The following is a 20,051-nucleotide window of genomic DNA, read 5'->3' on the forward strand; positions in this document are numbered from 1 at the left end:
TTCAATTATCAATCTCCTATCTAGTGTTGGGGGTAAAGGTGCCTCCGCCTAGCCACCCGTGTATTACTACACTAACAGTACCCGCCACTGCACACTGCAGGTGGCGGGCGCCCGTCACAATCACTTATTCTTTATTATTTTAGTGACAGTTTGAATAAAGGAAGGCCCGGCCACACATTGTGGTTGTTGGAGTTCCCACTTTGAGTTTCACTCTCACTCTTACTTTTACTCTCCATCCGCCATAGCTCTCACTGCCAAGCTTCTTCCTCTTGGGTTCCACTTCCCTTTTAACTGGTATTAGAGCAAAGGCATTGGAGCTTGTCTGGCATTCTCTTTAGCCCAGATTTGAAGAGCTTCAACCCGAGCTTCAATGGCAGCCATGGCACCTTCATTTGCAGTATATTTTGATCTCCCGCCTCCTCCCCAAGCTTCCGGACTTCCATTGGCACCTTCCAGGGCTGCATCGGAGCCCCCTCGACATTGCCAAGTGCTCCCAAGCACCGTTGAAGGCCCCCCAGCCCCCAAGAATAGCCATAGCAAAATGTGGCACATTTTTAGGGGGTCGGGCTGATTTGCTCCTGGCACTTCCCGCTTCTTCCCCGGCTTCCTGACACTCTTGGCAACCTTCCCAATCATTGATGGACTCCCCGGGATTAGTTCTTGGCTCTCAATGATTGATTCGAGTGCTTCCCCCTTCATCCATTGCTGTATACACAGTCCCAGGACTGTCAAAATAGCGCAGCACTTGACATTTACTATTTGATGCTTCTTGGCATTGCCCGTTTGATGCTTATTGATTCCCGGTGATGCCCGGATGTTATGGGATTCTATGTCTATGCTTTGGGATTGATTTGGAGCATATTTGGACACCGTTTGAGCTTCATTTAATAGTAAATATGCTGTTGTAATACAGTGGATTGAAGCTCATTTACTTGGTGTATGCATTGGTTCTTGGGTACGGGGTGCTTACTGGAGGTTTGAATGATCATACCAATGTATTTGGAGATTATCAAATGCTTCTTTTTGGTTTCGGAATGCTGTTAAGCTTGGAATAGGCTTTGCCTTGGTATTCATTCACTTTGGTCAGATATGGATGCCACTTTGGTTTGACCATGCTTGACAATTACTTGGAGCTTCATTTTCAGATGTATTTGAGCATTTTGGACCTATTGGGCATTACATTTGGTTGTCAGTTACATGCTCTTTGAATGCTTTCAGGCTTATGCTTTATGGGTCTGAGATAGGTTGGGATTTATGCTTCGGATGTATCCTACTGGGATTTGGCATGTGTGATGCTATGCACTCCATGTATTAGAGCGTTGTTTGCTCTCTTTGCATGTGACTTTACTTTCAGTGGGAGCCTCTTGGTATATTCGGATGTACATAGAGTCTTACTTACACTTGAGCTTGAGCTTGTGGGACAGTTACATGCATTTGCTCTCTTGAGAGCTTTATGTCTGCAGTTAGTTTGTAGTGGGCTGATTTGATACACCTATTGGGGTAGGCACCTATCTTTGTCACATGTTTGTCAGTTTTGTATGCATCTTGGATGGTTATGCATTGAGCTTCTTGCTCTATCAGTTATGCTTGTGCTTGGTCTCTCATGACTTCTAGACCTATGAGATGTCTCTTGCTTGAAAGGTTATTGGTTTGACAGTTCTTGGTACCTTCTTGCTTGAAAGGTTATTGGTTTGACGGTTCTTGGTACCTTCTTGCCCCTCGATACTCACTGTTGGATGTATCTTGCTACCTGGCAGTTGCAGTGACATATGTATCAGTGATTGCTTCATTTTGGGATAGTTTTACATACTGCTGTCATTTATTACAACAAGCTGAAATCTGCAGATTTTGAGCACTTCTATGAGGGTAATAATTACTATCTGATGTTAACTTGGTCATATTTGGTGGATAGGTGCTTCTCTTGGTGATATCCACTATTTCAGCCAGTTTTAGCAGTGCTTTTAGTGCATTTTCTACTCATTACAATAACATGCATTTTTTTTTTTGCTTTGATTTGGGGTAGTATGACTGGTCATCTGAAAGACACTGCTCTCTTTAACATTACCGAGTTGGATGGTACCAACTATGGGTATTAGAAGTCCCAAATATGGCAGGTTTTGGTGCAAAAGTTGCAGATTAAACCCTTGCATTTCAAGGGTATTAAATCTGAGGATATGGATGATGATGTTTGGATGGAAGTTGATGAGCTATGCAAGTCTACCATTATCTTGTCACTCTCATAAAAGGTCCATCATAATGTTGTTGAAGATGAGAATCAGAGTGCATGGGATTCATAGGAGAAGATTTAGGAGCTCTATGTGCAGCAGAGTCCTGCGTCACAGGTGTATTGGCTGAAGCAGTTAATGGACCTTCGCATGAAGGAGGGGACCTCCCTATCATCTCATTTCAGTCAGTTTCACGCTATCATGAAGAGTTTGTTGTCACAGGGTATTGAGTACTTGCACCCGTTGTTTTTTCTTGGCACCTTGCTTGAATCATGGGATGTCTTCTGTACTGCCATATGTACGAATAAGCTTGATGGGCTGAAAATCAAAGATGTTGAGAGTGCTTTATTGATTTAGGAAATCAATAGGAGAAACAATGATGCTTCCTGCTCTTCACATGCATTGACCATTAGAGGTGGTAGACATGGCAAGAACGATAATGATCATAAGGGCAGGGACTCTCAGAAATCTAGGTCCAAGTCACGTGGTCGCAGTAAGTCCCGTGGACGAAAGTCTGATCTTACTTGTCATTATTGTGGGAAAGCAGGACATATTAGGCCGCAATGCCATAAAATGCACGATGATAAGCGCAAGGAAAAGGGAAAAGTGAAAGTGCAGGAAAAGTCTTTTGAGTGCAGCATTATACCTGCAAAGTCCAGTGTGAAGATAAAAGAGGTTAATGTCATGAAGGTCACCGATTTTGGATGACAATTACATACTTGCAGCTTCTTCATGCGATGCCTTACAAGCTTTTGAGATACATTATATGTATACGCAGTGCTGGCTCTTGGATTCGGGTGCGTGATTTTATGTGACACCCTATAGAGATTGGTTTTATACCTATCATACCATTTCTGGTTTTGTGCGTCTTGGTGATGATAGGTCTCTTGACATTGTGGGCATTGGAGATGTTAGGCTACAGTTTCCTTCTAGAAGCTCTTTTCTTTTGCATGATGTACGTCATGTACCTGCATTGACTCGTAGCCTTATGTCAGCTGGACATCTTGATGATGCAGGGTATTTTATATCTTTTGGAGACTCTGCATGGAAGATTACTCATGGCAAGCTTGTGCTTGCAAGAGGTGCCAAGTCTTGTAGCCTCTATCCCTTACTTGTATTTGGAGCTACATTGGATAATGTTTTGTCTATGGGTTCTATCCCCCATGTATCCCTCTGGCATGCTCGTTTGGGGCACATGTCCCTTAAAGGAATGAAAATGCTCCGTGCTTTGCAGTATCTTCCACCTTTTGTCTCTTCGCATTTTGATTCTTGTGATCATTGTTTGTATGGCAGGCAGACTAGAAATATGCATAAAAAGTCTGGTAAGAAACGCATGGGTGAGTCCTTGGCTCTTGTGCACTCAGATTTATGTGGGCCCATGCCCTATCAATCACTTGGTGGGGCAAAGTACTTTCTTACTTTCATAGATGATTACTCATGTAAGGTTTGGGCTTATCCCATGAAGAGAAAATATGATATCTTAGACACATTTCAACATTGACTTGGATTGGTAGAGAACCATTTGGGAAAAGGCTAAAATGCCTAAGGTCAAATAATAGGGATGAGTATGTATCACGTGTTTTTGAGAAGTTTTGTGATGAGTGGGGTATTAAACTTCAGTTGACCGCCCCTTACACCCCTCCCTAGAATGGTATGGTGGAACGCATGAATAGAACCATTCAGGAAAGCGTCCGTAGCATGCTTAGCCAAGCTGGCTTACCGCAGCACTTTTGGGCTGAGGTAGTTACTATTGCAGTGCATCTCATTAATAGGTCGCCTAGCAGTGGGATTGACTTTCAGGTTGCAGGAGAGGTATGGGTAGGCAAGCCCCCTCCTATGATCATTTGCGTGTCTTTGGATGTGAGGCATTTTGTCATGTGCCCAAGGACAAACGCAATAAGCTGGATCCTAAAAGTGTCAAATGTATTTTCATTAGCTATGGAGATGCAGAAGAGATGGGCTACCATCTATGGGATCCGCAGGCGTGAAAAGTGATCCGTAGCCATGATATCATCTTTCATGAGGACAAAATGCATATGCAGCCTGAGAAAGTGGTTGAGGTACGTAGAGTTATCTTTTAGGAGGAGCCACCTGCTCCCGTTAAGCCCGCTCCACGGCCAGCTAGACAGTGTGCAGCATCACCTGATGCTCATGGTCCAGATGTTAGATATGCTGATGTTAGACAGGATGCTAGTCAGGCAGCAGAGCCTGGGTTAAGGCGTTCTACTAGAGATAGACGACCTCTTGACTGTTTTGAGCCCTCTATGGATTATGTACCGGTTACAGATGCAGGAGAGCCTCTCACTTATGATGAGGCTATGCACAGGGGTGATTGTCACTCTTGGGAGAGGGCTATGCAGTCTGAGCTTGACTCATTGCATAAGAATTAGACTTGGGATTTTGTTTCCTTACCTCAGGGTAAAAAGGCTTTGCCATGAAAGTGGGTGTACAAGCTAAAAAGTACCCCTAGACACCCCAAGCTAGCATACAAGGCTCGATTGGTTGCTAAGGATTTTAAGCAGGAGCATGGTGTTGACTTTGATAAAGCCTTTTCTCCTATGGTCAAAATGACCACCATACACTTAGTCTTGGCCTTGGTTGCACACCTTGACCTGGACTTGTACCAGATGGATGTCAAGATGGTTTTTTTTACATGGGGACTTGCATGATGAGATTTACATGGAGCAGCCTAAGGGCTTTGCAGACCCTGACAGGGAACACCTAGTGTGCAAGCTAAAGAAGAGTCTATATGGCTTGAAGTAGGCACCTAGGGAATGGTACCATAAGTTTGATGCATTCATGCAGTCACAGGGCTATAACTGCAGTGCTATGGATCCGTGCTTGTACACGAAGAAAGCCCATGACGGTTCTTTACTGATTTTGGTACTCTATGTGGATGACATGCTTTTAGCAGGGGCAACTCATGAGGAGCTAGATGCTCTTAAGGCTCTGCTCAAGAAGAGCTTTGAGATGAAAGATCTGGGACATGCCTCTCATATACTTGGTATGTGCATTACACACGATAGATCTCAGGGACTACTCTATCTGTCACAGAGGGAGTATATTCATAAAGTCCTTGAGCACTTCCGTATGCAGGATGTTAAGCCTATTGGTTGTCCATTATCTTCTCATGTGAAGGTTTCACAAGCCAATTGTCCGCAGATAGATGAGTAGAGGGCTGAGATGGCCAAGGTTCCCTATGCATTAGCCGTGGGCAGTCTTATGTATGCCATGATAGCCACCCATCTAGATATAGCTTTTGCAGTTGGGGTTGTGGCATGTTATATGGCTACACCTAGCAAGAAACATTGGGATGCGATGAAGGGTATCATGAGGTACCTCAAAGGGCACTTTAGATATGTGTATTTGCTATGGCAGCCAGGATACAGGAGTCGTGGGATTTACTGACTTTGATTATGCGGGACATGCAAATAGTAGGAAGTCCACTTCTATCTATGTGTTCACTTATGCTGGAGGGGCTATCTCTTGGATGTCCAGGGTGCAAAAGTGTACGACCCTTTCTACTATAGAGGTTGAGTATATTACAGCTACAGAGGCTTGCAAGAAGGCTATCTGGTTAGGATGTTTGATTGCAGACCTTGGTATGATAGATGCTATGCCTACACTGCATTTGGATTCTATGAGTGCCATTCAGTTGGCCAAGAATCTCGTTTTCCATGCAAAGACAAAACATATTGAGGTGAGGTATCACTTCATTCGCGAGGTCGTTGAGGACAATTCTATTAACCTTGTCAAGATTCCGACTAAGAAAAATCTAGCAGACTTGCTCACAAAGAGCCTCACTATAGAACACTTTGCCTTCCTCAGGAGATTGATAGGCATTGGATGAGATGACATCTTTTTCCTCATCCTGTTATACATGTGTACGTGTTGTGCTGTCTTTTTCCTTTTTCTCTCTCACTGGGGAAAATTCGCCTTTAAGTGGGAGGTTGTTGGGGGTAAAGGCACCTCCGCCTAGCCGCCCGTATATTACTACACTAAGATAGTACCCGCCACTACACACTACAGGTGGCGGGCACCCGTACTTATTATTAATTCATTTAGTGACAGTTTGAATAAAGGAAGGCCCGGCCACACATTGTGGTTCTTAGAGTTCCCACTTTGAGTTTCACTCTCACTCTTGCTCTTGCTCTCCATTCGCCATAGCTCTCACCACCAAGCTTCTTCCTCCTGGGTTTCACTTCCCTTTCATCTAGCAGTTGTTTGCATTGTGGTACCCTCAAACCAGTTTTGAAGCTCCAGCAAGTCTCTGTTTCCACCTACAACTTGGCAGAGTTGATTCATAGCAAGCAGGTTGTCACACGCAGTTTATGTGGAAGATGTTTTGGCTTGGAAGATGAAAGCAATTGATCGTAAAAGCAAAAGCCATGTAAAAAAACAAAGCAAGCCTTGTAAACCCAAATTTGAGCTACGCTCATCCTTCTAATGAGATTTTGAGTGTGTGCGGTTGTTTGAGATTTTTGTAGGATGTCCAATTATCACATGGATGATTTAATGGGCGAAAGTGATTTTCTAGAGCCGACTATGGAGCAAAAATTGGAATTAATCATGATGCAACTTCAAGAAGAGCAAAGAGCACGTCAAAATTTGTAAGAATAACTGGATATACTTCAACAATCCGTTGTCGATCAAGACGCAGTGCAACCTGAAGATGTTATTAGACGTACGATTGATGCGACACTCGATGCACAGACTCTTCAGAAAGGAGCCAAGACAAGTAAAAGAAATTTCAAATTTTGTACTTTTAATGGGCAATGTGATGGAAAAATTGTTCTTACTTTCATTAGTTAGTTTGATGACTATTTTCATGAAGAGCAATATGCTGAAAAAGATAAACTTAAATGCGTCACTAACCATCTAGTAGACATAACATCATTATGGTGGAATGTTGTCCGTATGAGTGTTTATTGTCCCTCTACTTGGAAAGCCTTTCAAAAGAATTTTTTGTAGAATTTTCTTCCACCTCAATTCCATGAAAAATTTATCAAATAGTGGGATCTCCTGCAAGAAAGAGATCGTGAATCCATCCCGCAATACACTGAGCGTTTCTAGAGTGCCTTACTTCAACTTCGAATGCTGAAGATGTTCCTGAGGTGACCCACAAGCACAAGTATATGTCTGGTTTGCTTGCTCACTTCTACGCAGAAGTGAATATGTTCAAGCCGAAGACTTTGGAGGATGTGATTTCTTTAGTGCATGATGAGAAGGATAAAATTCGTGGACAAAAAAAGTGACCGCAACAATTTTCGATTAATGGTAACTTTGGTACAAAGCAATTCAATTCTAACTTTCGAAGATTCAATCAAAATCACATGGCTCCTTCTTCTTTCCGTAAACCTTGGACTCAACCTCTTGCTTTATCATCAACTGCTAATTCAAACCCTAAGCCTTCTCTCCAACCAAATCCCAATATACCCAAACTTCCAGCCCTTACCAATAATGTCTCCAGAGCAAAACCTATGGTTTGCTACAAGTATCATCAACCTGGACACTTAGCAGTGAACTGTCAATCCAAGAAGCAAGCTGTTCAAATTAATCATGTGGGAGCAGCTAATGACGAGGACCATGAAGATATATGCCAGACTTCACTAAATATGATGATGATATCGGTGATGCTTCAGATACTTTACTAGGTATGCAAAATCCTCATTCATTATTAACAATGAAATGTTTTGTGCATAGTCAAGAAAAGATTGTTTTACATGATGATGGAAGCACGTATGATTTTGTTTTTGAAAAGTTGGTACAATAATTGAATTTACCTACTATTCCAACTTATTATCGCATAAAGGCTGCATTCTTAGGCACTAGATACAATGATACACAAGAAGCTCACGATTTAGAGATTAAGATTGGTGATTATGTTGAGCGTAGAAATTTATTGGTTGTGCCTTTGCAAAGATATTATTTTAGGAATGCCTTGGCGTCACAAATATAACCATGACATAGATTATTCCACACATTTCATGAAAATTCATTTTGATGGGAACCAAATCACATACATGCATTGCACACTTTGATAGATTTCCACTACTTAGTTACACACAGACTAAACATGCATTGAGAAAAGGTCCTAAATCATATTTAGTATGGGTGAATGAAATTGAAGCTAAGAAAAATCAGATGCATCCTAGGCATGCACAATTTCTTTCACAATTTAAAGATTGTTTTGCTACTGATTTACCACTTGGTTTACCACCTACACATCCTGAAGGCCATAAAATAGATTTAATTTCAAGTTCTCAACCACCATATAAAACACCTTATAGACACAATCAGATTGAACAGAAAGAAATCTAAGCATAAGTTGAAGAATTGTTGAACCGAGGACTCATTAGGCCCAGTAGTTCTCCTTTTGGTGCACCTGTCCTATTAGTCAAGAAGAAAAATAATACTTATAGGATGTGCATTGACTATCATGCCCTAAACAAAATCATTGTTAAGAATATATATCCGATTCCTAGGGTAGACGACCTCATGGATAAACTACAAGGGGCCACTATTTTTAGCAAGATAGATCTCAAATCTGGATATCATCAAGTACGATTGGATACACCTGACATTTTCAAGATATCATTTAGAACTTAGTTTGGTCATTATGAATTTCTTACTATGCCTTTCGGATAGACCAATGTACCAGCTACATTCATCGTATGATGAATCATATATTTTTGAAGTATTAGAATTGTGTGATTGTTTTCTTTGATGATATATGGGTTTTCAGTAAGAATGAGAATGACCATTGTGAACATCTATCTTTAGTTTTCAAATTGTTGAAAGAGAATCAATTGTATGCTAACCCTGACAAGAGTGAAATTTTCCAAACCCAAATTGAATACTTAGGTCACATTGTTTCTTCTGATGGTATTTGCATTGATCCTAAAAAGATAGAGACAATTTTGAATTGGTCAATCCCTAAAAATGTGCATGAGTTACATTCTTTCTTAGGCCTTGCTAGCTTCTATAGAAAATTTGTGAGAAATTTTTCATTGCTTGCATTGTCTTTGACGAAATTGTTAAAGAAAGATATTGTGTATCATTGGTTTGACAACCAGCAAAAGTCTTTTGATTTGTTGAAACATGCTTTAACACATGCACTTGTCTTGCAATTACCTGATTTTAATCGACCATTCTTCCTAGTAGTCATGCTAGCGGATTAAGAATAGGAGCTGTCCTTATGCAAGATTCACATCCCATAGCCTATTCTAGTTGCAAACTTAAACCTTCTGAATTGAAGTATTCCACCTACGATAAAGATTTGCTAGCTATAGTTTAAGCCTTACGTCAATGGAAACACTATATAATGGGATTCGAATTTATGATTAAAATTGACTAGCAAAGATCAAACATTTCCTTAGTCAGCCACAAATTTCTGACCGTCATATTAAATGGGCTACTTTCATTCAAAGTTTTCATCCACGTATCCAATATCAACTAGGTAGAGAGAATGTTGTTGTCGATGCCTTGAGTGGAAGACCAAGTATCCATAATATTTTCATTCTATCTTTTGATTTTCTTATTCCTACGAAGGATACCTATGACCATGACCCCAGTTTTCAAGTTGATTGGAACAAATTAGTTGCTAATAACTGGATTCCAATTGATTCTGTCTCTTATTCTGATGGATTTATGTTTTATGAGAAAAGATTGTGTATCACTATTTAATTTAGATAATTTGTGTTGCACGAAATTCATTGTCCTCCATATCAAGGACATAGAGGTATTATTTTCACTTTAAGAACATTTGTTGAAGATTTTTATTGGCTGCAAATGGAATCTGATGTTTCTAACTTTGTTTCTACGTGTTTAATTTGCCAAAGAGTCAAGTGACACCATGGTAAGCAATATGGTTTGTTAATGCCTTTACCAATTCTTGACCGTCCATGGGAATATATTTCAATGGATTTTATAACTGGTTTGCTTAATACACAAGCTAATCATGATATGATTTGGACTATAGTAGATCGATTTAGCAAACAAGCATACTTTCTACCATGCAAGAAAACATTAACTGCATCTCAAGCTGCACAATTGTTTTTGAAGATTGTTTTTACTAATTATGGTTTGCCAAAATTTATTATTTTTTATCGTGATTCTAGATTTTGCAATAATTTTTGGACTACTTTGTTTGCTAATTTGGGTACTAAGATTGATTTCTCATCTGCATTCCATCCTAAAACCAATGGGCAAACAGAAGCTACTAATAGTACAATTCTATATCTTTCTCATGCATACACAATTTCAAAACCACAAACATGGGATATACATTTACATCTACATCAATTTGCATACAATAATACACTACACACAGCTACTCATAAAGCACATTTTGAAATAATTTATAGACATAGATTGCCTATATCTGTTACATTATTGTCGAATAAAGTTAAAGTTGCTAATGATATTGCTAATACGCATGCTATTATTTTTGCTCAAGTTAAAGATATGATTGCAAAAGCCCAGCAATCATACACTAAACAAGCTAATAAGAAAAGAAAAGCCATGAGTTTCAATGTTAGTGATTAGGTATGGTTACACATTGAAAAGATAAGATTGCAAAGTGTTGAGAAATAGCATGTTGTTAAATTAGCACCTAGGTTTTATGGACCTTTCGAAATAATTCACAAGATCAATGAACATGCATTTAAATTAGAACTACCCAAACATTGGAAGATCCATAATACTTTTCATATAAGTTTGGTACGACCTTTTAGAGGCCAATTACCTATCCACCGTGTCTATGAAAATCCTTCTTTGTTAAAAAAAGAAACTGAAATCCTTGAACCTAAAACTATTCTAGACACTAACTTTATGACCACTAGAATTGGCCGTAGATATTCTAGATATTTGGTTAAGTTTAAAAATCATCGTGTTGAAGAGGCCCAATGGATGCACGCCCATGACCTAAGTGCTTACCCGTGACTTCTCGCTCCACATTAAGCTAATAGCAGTTGAGGACAATTGCTATTCCACCGCGGGGATATGATACTAAGAAGCATATTCCACGGTGGATTCCGTGAGATATTTCACAGTGGATTCCGTGAGGTTTTTCGATGGATTCCATAAAACTATATTTATTTGCCCAGGCTCGTACACAATGTGGATTCCTTGTGAGAGAAGCTGATGGGGATGCCTGCCATTTTCGGATATCAAATTAATTTAATGTGCATGTGGGTGGTTCCATAGCGGGCAATTCTGCAAAATACATATCAAATCAATGGACGTTTATGAGTTTAGAGTGGGCACTCGAATTAAATTAAGGTTAGGATAGAGTTCCAACCTATTTAATTATTTTGTAGCTGAAGATTCCTAGGTATTCACTTTTGTTTAGTTTTATCTTATTATTTTCTAACAATTGTGAATATTTCAGTTGATGTGTAGAGCAGGCGTCGATGGCATTGGTTAGCACACCGGGGCGATGGTGTGAATTCAAAATGCCTAGAAGGTTTACTATTTTTGATGGGTGCGTGCCTTATTACTAAAGGCATGGTACCAATATTTATTTAGGAGCGCTTATTTCTTAAAGCACTTGACAAAACATTTATTATCTTGTATGCACATAGGCACTCAGTTAAATATTTCATTACCTGATATTTGTATTTGGGCACAGCCCAACTTTTGGACGTCCAAACACTTTACTTTATAATTGGGCAAAAGCAAACACAAAAGCCAAAAGCATGCTATTTGTAAAGTGGGAATTTTTTGAGTTAGAGATAAATAAATCTATAAATACATGCCTTGTCAAGCACTCACACAAGGCATGGGGGGAGATTGCATCCAATTTGTCTTTTTGTCTCATGTTGTGCAAACTCTCTTTTTACTTTTATGAAGGTTTTGTAGAGTTCTTTGTTCTTGGGGATCTTCCGACATTCACTACGCACGCATACATCATCCGATCTGCACACCAATTTTAGAGCATTCACATGAAGAAGAAAATAAAAAAAAACTTCATGACAATTAAGAGCAACAAGAGGAAGATGAAGAGGAGGAAAATATCAAGAAAAGGAAGTGGATGAAAAGCAAGAAGAGGAAGAGGAAGCAAATGAATATCAAGAAAAGGAAATGCATTAGGATCGAAAAAGGTTAAAAATGACACTTTTGTTAATTCGTGGATTAAGGAAAGGGCTAAAGAGATTTTGCCACGTGGATAAAAATATGGTATTCTTGTCTCCTCTGCTTTTGAGATAGTAGAGTTCATTTTGTGGTTTTTCCCTCCTATTTAGCCAAAATCTTCAAACCCTGACAAGTTTTGTAGTCCCAACGGCCCCTATTAATTAATAAAAGCTGACAAAACCTTTGATGAAGAAAAGAAAAATTTAAGTTAATTAATACCATTTTGAAAACTGGGAGAATTTTCAAAGTTCTTGGCACTTGTAGTATTTTTAATTTGTCTCATTGACCTCTCTCTTTAGGTTTCTTTCTCTGCACATTGTCTGCATACTCGTTGTCTTTTACATGGTGTCCACAAGGCGTCCTTCTCATTCCATAAACTCTTGCACCATGTATAGTAAGAGTACAAATGGAGAATGGGAGCCCAAAACATTTACTATAAATGATTGGGTTACAACGCTACCATCTTGTAGTGGCTCTCACAAAGTGAAAAAAACAAAACAATGAGATATTAAATATCATTGGAAGGGACGTATCTTTGCCTTCAAAACCACGCCTTAAGGGCGGTTTGCTTTGGTGCAACATGTTTACATGGCTAGAGATATGCACTTGGCTCCACAGGAATGTTTTTTCCAGCAAGCACATTGTAAGTTTGAGTTGTAAAATATATGTGAGTATATGGTTTTGTTTGAAGCATATGCTAAATAATGGATTGTTGGCTGTAGATATCTTTCCATCAATAAGTTTTGAGTGGCAACCTATGGAGAGCCTCAACGGAACATTCCATGCCATTCATAAAGAATTTACAGACATTATTTATGCTGATCAAATCACGATTGTTTTTCATGAAAGTGGAATTTTTGTGTATTAAATATGTGGTGCCTTCAAGAGTAGGTGTGTATGGATACCTTAAGATCTGCAGTTACCCGGAGAGAAAAAGAGAAAAAAATCATTAAACCTAATAGAGAAAGAGAGAAAGAGAGGGCGAGGGTGAGAGAGGGAGAGGAAATGAGAGAGGAAGAGAAAGAGAGAAAGGGAAATGAGAGAGGGAGAGGAGAGAGAAAAATAAATGAGAGAGGGAGAGGAGAGGGAAAAAGAAAAAAAATCATTAAACCTAATAGGGAAAGAGAGAAAGAGAGGGTCAGGGTGAGGGAGGGAGAGGAAATGAGAGAGGGAGAGAAAGAGAGAAAAGTAAATAGGACCTTACAATAAGCTCATCCTAGGCTCATAGGGGTTAGGCCGATCCTCAACAAACCTAAGGGGTATATGGCTAGAGAGCCCTAGCATACTTGTGCCTCCTAGCATAATGTTCTTCTTGCAAAGAGACCTCTCATACATGGGGCTTGTCCTAGCCTCCACCACGCAAATATACAACGAAGGCAATCAGCCTATCAGTATGAAAAACATTCATTTTTCATAACGTAATCCCAAAAATAACTTTGGATATACCATAAAAAACAATCTCTTCTTAAAAAGACAAACACAGAAAACTAAAACAGCATCATTCATATGCTTCGCAAAACTAAAACAACATCACCATAAGATCTCTTAGGAAACTCATCTTCAACTATTAATTTTAATTAATATAAAATCACTTGCAAGGAAGGACACTCTTTTATCATTAACCCTCTTTCTTCCTTAGAATAGTCTTAGGAACAATTTTTTGCTCTAACAAGCATATATTTGAGCATAATAACTATTTTAAGGTTTATTCCATGAGTAGTAGTAGTATATATGCAACCATCAAGCTAGAGATCATGCTTTGGTATCTGTGGAGATCCCAATCTCATGCCCTCATAGAGATTGTAGTGTGCAATAGTGTGGAGAGAAGATGGGCGAGTTGTAAATGGTAAAGGAGAATTCTATTGATGATGGAGAGAAGATGAGGTGAATCGCCAATCCTATTCTTAGTGAGTGCAACCTACCCATAGTCATGGTCATCGTGGTCGTGGTCATGGTCATGGTCATAGTCGTGGTCATGGTCGTAGTCGTGGTCGTGGTCATCATAGTCGTAGTTGTAGTCGTAGTCATGGTCGTGGCCGTGGTCGTAGTCGTAGTCGTATTCGTAGTCGTAGTCATGGTCGTGGTCATGGTTATGGTCATGGTCGTAGTCGTGGTCGTGGTCATCATAGTCGTAGTCGTGGTCGTGGGTCATGGTTGTGGTCGTCGTAGTCGTAGTCATAGTCGTGGTCATAGTTGTAGTCGTAGTCGTAGTCGTAGTCATAGTCGTAGTCATGGTGGTGGTGGTGGTGGTGGTGGTGGTGGTCGTAGTCGTAGCTGTGGTCATGGTAGTGGTTGTAGTCGTCGTCATAATCATAGTCATCGTCGTGATCGTGGTGGTCATGGTCGTGGTCGTGGTTATAGTCGTAGTCGTGGTCATAGTCGTAGTCATAGTTGTGGTCGTGGTCGTGGTCGTAACGTAGAAAAAGAGAGAGAGATGGAAGGAGAGGATAAAAATTTAAGAAAGAAAAAAAAAGAGAGAGATGGAAGGAGAGGATAACAATTTAAGAAAAAAAGAATGATAACAAAAACAAATTGTTTGTTGTAACGTAGACAAAATGGAAAACGATGAACTGTTGTTCAAGATCGCGAGGTGTATCTTAATCAGCGTGTCCCATGTTCTTGCTCTCAATGCAAGCTGGCAATTAGACAAAAACGTCGATTGTCTATATAACACGTACGACGATTTGGCGAGTTTCAATCTGAGATCATTGATCAGGCGATTGCGGATTTTCAGTAAACGGTAAGAAAAGTTAATATCAATCATTCATTGTACTTGCAAGCTAATTGAATACCATATACAATAAGATTGGGTTTGGCTGGAAAATTTTCTATCCAGGGAGGTGATGTCTCATTCCAAGGAGGAGTGCACCCTTTGCAGCCAATTAGAAGAGTTCGTGGGCGTACGATGGGTGGAGTACATGAGCCAATCCACCACTTGGAAGGCCAATCTATACCGTCAATGCCAGAGGAGACACGCAACCTTCCAGACCTACCTACAATCTTGGAGCCTAAGATGGAGGCAATGATCGATGCATTGATTCCCATGGATGTCGAGACTTCTGATCTGCTTAGAGAGGAAGCGTCCATACCATTATATGATGGGTGTCGAGTATCTCGCCTGAAGACACTGCTTGCACTCTTAAGTGTGCAAGAAAAATATGGGTGGAGCGATGCGAGTGTAACTGAGTTGTTCAGGTACCTTGTACATACGCTTCGTTGATTTTTTTTGGCACTATTATTAAAAACATTTGTGCTTTTTCAAGGTGTTTATGATTTTTTTCAGGTTATTGAAATATCATATATTACCACCTGCAAATAACATGACTGAGTCTCGTGATGATGCATGATATGTTTTACGAAAGCTTGGCATGGACTACAACAACATCCATGTATGTATCAACTATTGCATACTTTTTCGAGGAGAATATGATACTATGGAGACATGTCCAAAGTGTGGTGCTCACAGGTATCGACAAGACTTGCAAGGGCAAACCATCCCTCAAAAAGTTCTCAGACATTTTCTGCTTATCCCCCGCATAAACCACATGTTTCGTACGTCCGACATGGCAAGCTTGACAACGTGGCATGCGCAGAATAGGTCCATGGATGGAGTTCAATGAATATTAGCGGCTTCACGTGCATGGAGCCGCATTGACTCTACCTTCCTAGACTTTGCCCGAGAGCCAAGGAATCTTCGGCTCGGTCTTGCAATGGATGGCATGAACCCATTCGGTCTGCGCTCAACTTCTTACAGTGTGTGGCCTATAGTCCTTGTCAACTACAATATCCCTCCATGGATTTCTACGAAGAAAGGACATCTCATCCTTAGCTTACTCATCCCCGGCCGCTACAAAGTCAAAAATGTGGACGTGTATCTTCATCCATTAGTCGATGAGCTTAAGATTTTGTGGGAGCAGGGGGCCATCGTGCAAGATATGAGCAAGCATGATGGTTGGTGGTCTGTCAATATTCGAGACATTCTCATGTGGACGATGCATGAATTTTCAGGATTCGGAGAGTGCTCAGGTGAATAGGCATCCGTTCTCATTGGTAATATCTATATTTTATCTCATTCAAGCTTGTATTCATTGGGTCGTGGTGTTGGAACAGGTCTGGTTACCTCAAGTTATCATGCATGTCCATTGTGCGGGCCACAGTTAGACTCCCGAAGGTCACGAACCATGAAGAAGATCGTATATCAAGGATATACCGCTTTCCTGCCAGAGGATCATGAACTCAGGGAAGGTTTTCTTGGACGACCTCCAACATGTATGAACGCCGTAAGCTGGTACGAGCTGAAAATGGTCCATGCGGAGTCACATCCAAACGGAATGCGGCGGTTCTTAGTTTTCTACGAGTTGCCATATTGGACCCACTTACAGGTCAACCACTTGTTGGATCCCACGCATATTTTCAAGAATGTGGGTAGCTTGATATGGGACCACATCATAGAAAAGAGAGACACTATAGGGGCACGAATGGATTTGAAGGAGGTAGGTAAGATGGAGGCGCTTTGGCCGCAGTCGAGTGCTGATGGTCGCATGCAGCTACCTCACGCTCCTTGGGTTTTGTCCACTAAACAAGAGCGCATTGTAAAGCAAGTAGTCAAGTCTATCCGTACTTCGACGGGTATGATGCATTCTCTCAGGTCTGCATTTTCTAAAGACGACCAATTATCAGGGCTAAAATTCCATGACTTGCATAAGATATGTTAGGTTTGTACTATGAATGGATTGTAATTGGCGTGTGCATTTTGCTATTTGGAGTGTAGCCATTATTCATGATGCTTTCTCATTTGTGGCAGTTTGTACTACCGATTGCGATCGCAGGATGTCTTACTCTAGAAATATGCGGGGCCATTTATAGGTTGTCAACTTTGGTGCAATGGATCTCACAGAAGGAGATTAAGACTTTCTCTATTGAATCCACGAGGCAGGGAGCAGTGGAGACGATCTGTCTCTTTGAGAAATACCTACCCACCAGCATGCTCACGATACAAATCCACCTTCTTGTGTATCTTGTAGATGAAGTGGAGATTGCTGGACCTGTCCATACGTGATGGATGTTCTTCTTGGAGTGCTTCATGGAAACCCTAAAAGTCTTTGTGTGACAACGAGCTCGGCCAGAAGGTAGCATGGCTGAAGGTTGGTTGGTGTTTGAGGTGCTAGTGCATATTTCACAATGGCTACCAACGGTGGATCCAGACCACAAAATGCTCGCTGAAGGATGATGATAGACTGACTGGAGATGTGGTGGTTGGAAATGGGGTAGAAAAAATAATGGATGCTACAATGGAGGAGAAGGTGAATCGCTTTTGTATGTTGCACAATGCCTCTATGGAGACGTGGGTCGCCAAGTACCAGATCTCTAGGCAAGATTGAGAGGAAGTGCGATATGAATTCCGATGTAGTACGTGTCATCGACCAATTCGATATCCCGAGGGCATGGAGGAGATGCCGCGGTTCATGTCAATGTGATGATTGTATGGAGCTTTGACCGCAGCGTCTCGTGAAGGGACATAGCTCTCAATGGAGGAGTGGGAATTCTCGAGGGGATGTAGTCCAAAGGTGATGAGGTGTTTAGGATTTGTCATATCTATATTTTATATGCGATATCTAATTTGAGTATTTCAATGTACAATACAAAATATATAGTGCAGCATGGTCGTGTGGACGGCATTTTTGTGTGGAGCGTATTGACAAAATGAGCTCCACAATAGAATGTGGTATCATGGCAAGGTTCGAGCAAGAGAGCCGATGACGAGCAACGGATCCAAACACGGTTATAGATGAGATGGAGTATTTTGGAAACTTACAAAGTATTGTTACGGTGGATTATCGTAGCTTCTCCATGATACTATTCGATGTGCAGTGGTTCAAAGTGGTACTTGGAGGAGCTGGAGCAATAGTTTGACGAAGTCCATCTGGATTTCTCGAAATAGATTCCGGAAAAAAATGGATGGATTTGCGCGACACCTTTGTGTTGTCGGCCCATTGTGAATAGGGTGCATGGACTCATTTGTTTGTTAATTGTATTACAACATGGTACATGTCACAATAGTTTAAACTCTCTTGTATGTGTTTGTGAACAAGTAATCTTCTATCCAAACCCCCGACAACCTCGATGGTGGTATGTTATACCTTCAACTCCCCGAAGTGCGAGAGTATATGATCAAAGCGATATTCCGAGCATAGATGAAGACAATATGCAAATAGAGGGGTCGATATTGCAAGGGGTGGAGGCCACCGAAAGCTTGGAGCCAGCATTGGCTAACAATGATGGAAATACAGGAGTCCAAGAATTCTTTGAGAACGAGGTGGACTCATCCTTTTGTGGTGATATGTCTATCGACCTTCCAGTGTATGCGGAGTTGTGTTAGGAGATTAACATGGGAACATAGGATACTTCATACTTGGAGCATCCACTTACTCAATTCGTTGACCAATCGCTTATAAGGGTACATAAAATATGCATTTTAAGTGAGATCTTTTTTTAAGGATTTATATTACTGTGCTTTGTATGATTTAAATTGATTATTCTAACATCATTTTTTATCTATACAGGTGACATTTTCAAGATGAGTCGAGGGATGAGCGATAAGGAGTTATAGGATATCTTCACGCATATGTCTCCTGACCAGATCGCGAGATTCAGAGACATGGTAGACCAGGAGCTATCTCGGTCTTTGTCAGGCCGCTCTGCTAGATCTACTTTAGCGCGATTGGATGCTTCAACTTCGAGCAGACAAGCTCGATGCTCCAGACTTGGGCCAGAGGGAGGGAGTGCTTTAGGATCAGGGGGATGCTACAGAGATACGGAGGCAGTGAGCCTGCAGTCGACACGGGATACAGGTGCGACTCCTCGCTCTCGTGGCGGTTTCAGGGATCGTGGTCCAAGCTCAGGTGGATGATGTGGAGACACGGACGTAGTGTCTCTGTCTCGTCGTTCAGTTGGAGTTGCATCGCCTCTAGGATTTGTCACACCTGTGGGGACGTCTACTCCAGTTACTTCGGCTTTTACTCAAACCGTCTATAGTGGCACCCCTATGGGTGCCACTCTGATAGATATTACCCCGGTCGGTACACCGGATGCACAAGGGTCTCTTGGATATGCCCAGAAGTGTGGACGCAGAAGGGAGAGGACCTATCTTAGGCATACCCTAGGAGGATATGCATATCTAGTCGATGATAGGCTAGGAGCCATCATCATGAATGATGAGGGAAGGAGGGTGATGGCTCGCATGAGAGAGTTGTGCCAACAAGTTTTTCGGCACAACGTCTTAGATCATTGGAAGAACATACCGGAGGGGAGCAAGGACTACATAGTAGCATCCTTGCATGAGGAGTTTCCGGTTCCAGCCTCAGTAGATAGATTTTCTATGGGCTGGATGATGGATTGCATGCGTGCATATATGTTACATAGACAATCCGACGCACGCAAGGCAATCAAGAGTGGGGCTGCAAAGCCCGAGTGGTTAGATGCGGACGACTGGCACCGACTGAGGGAGAAGGCTACAGATTCTCCAGGACGTTGGAGTCAGCAGAGCAAGGCGGCGAGGGCACGACTCGTGGCCAAAGTGGTCCATCATCTTGGGAGTGGCAACCATAGGACATATTTGGAGGACTTTGTAAGTTTTTCTTTTGTTTTGCTTGTTTATTTTTTTGCAATATTCTTTGTATTAAGAATTATGTT

Source organism: Lygodium microphyllum, chromosome 9 (assembly GCF_053477565.2).
Source record: "Lygodium microphyllum isolate KBCC chromosome 9, Lygodium_microphyllum_v1.1.10, whole genome shotgun sequence".
Lineage (NCBI taxonomy): Eukaryota > Viridiplantae > Streptophyta > Polypodiopsida > Schizaeales > Lygodiaceae > Lygodium > Lygodium microphyllum.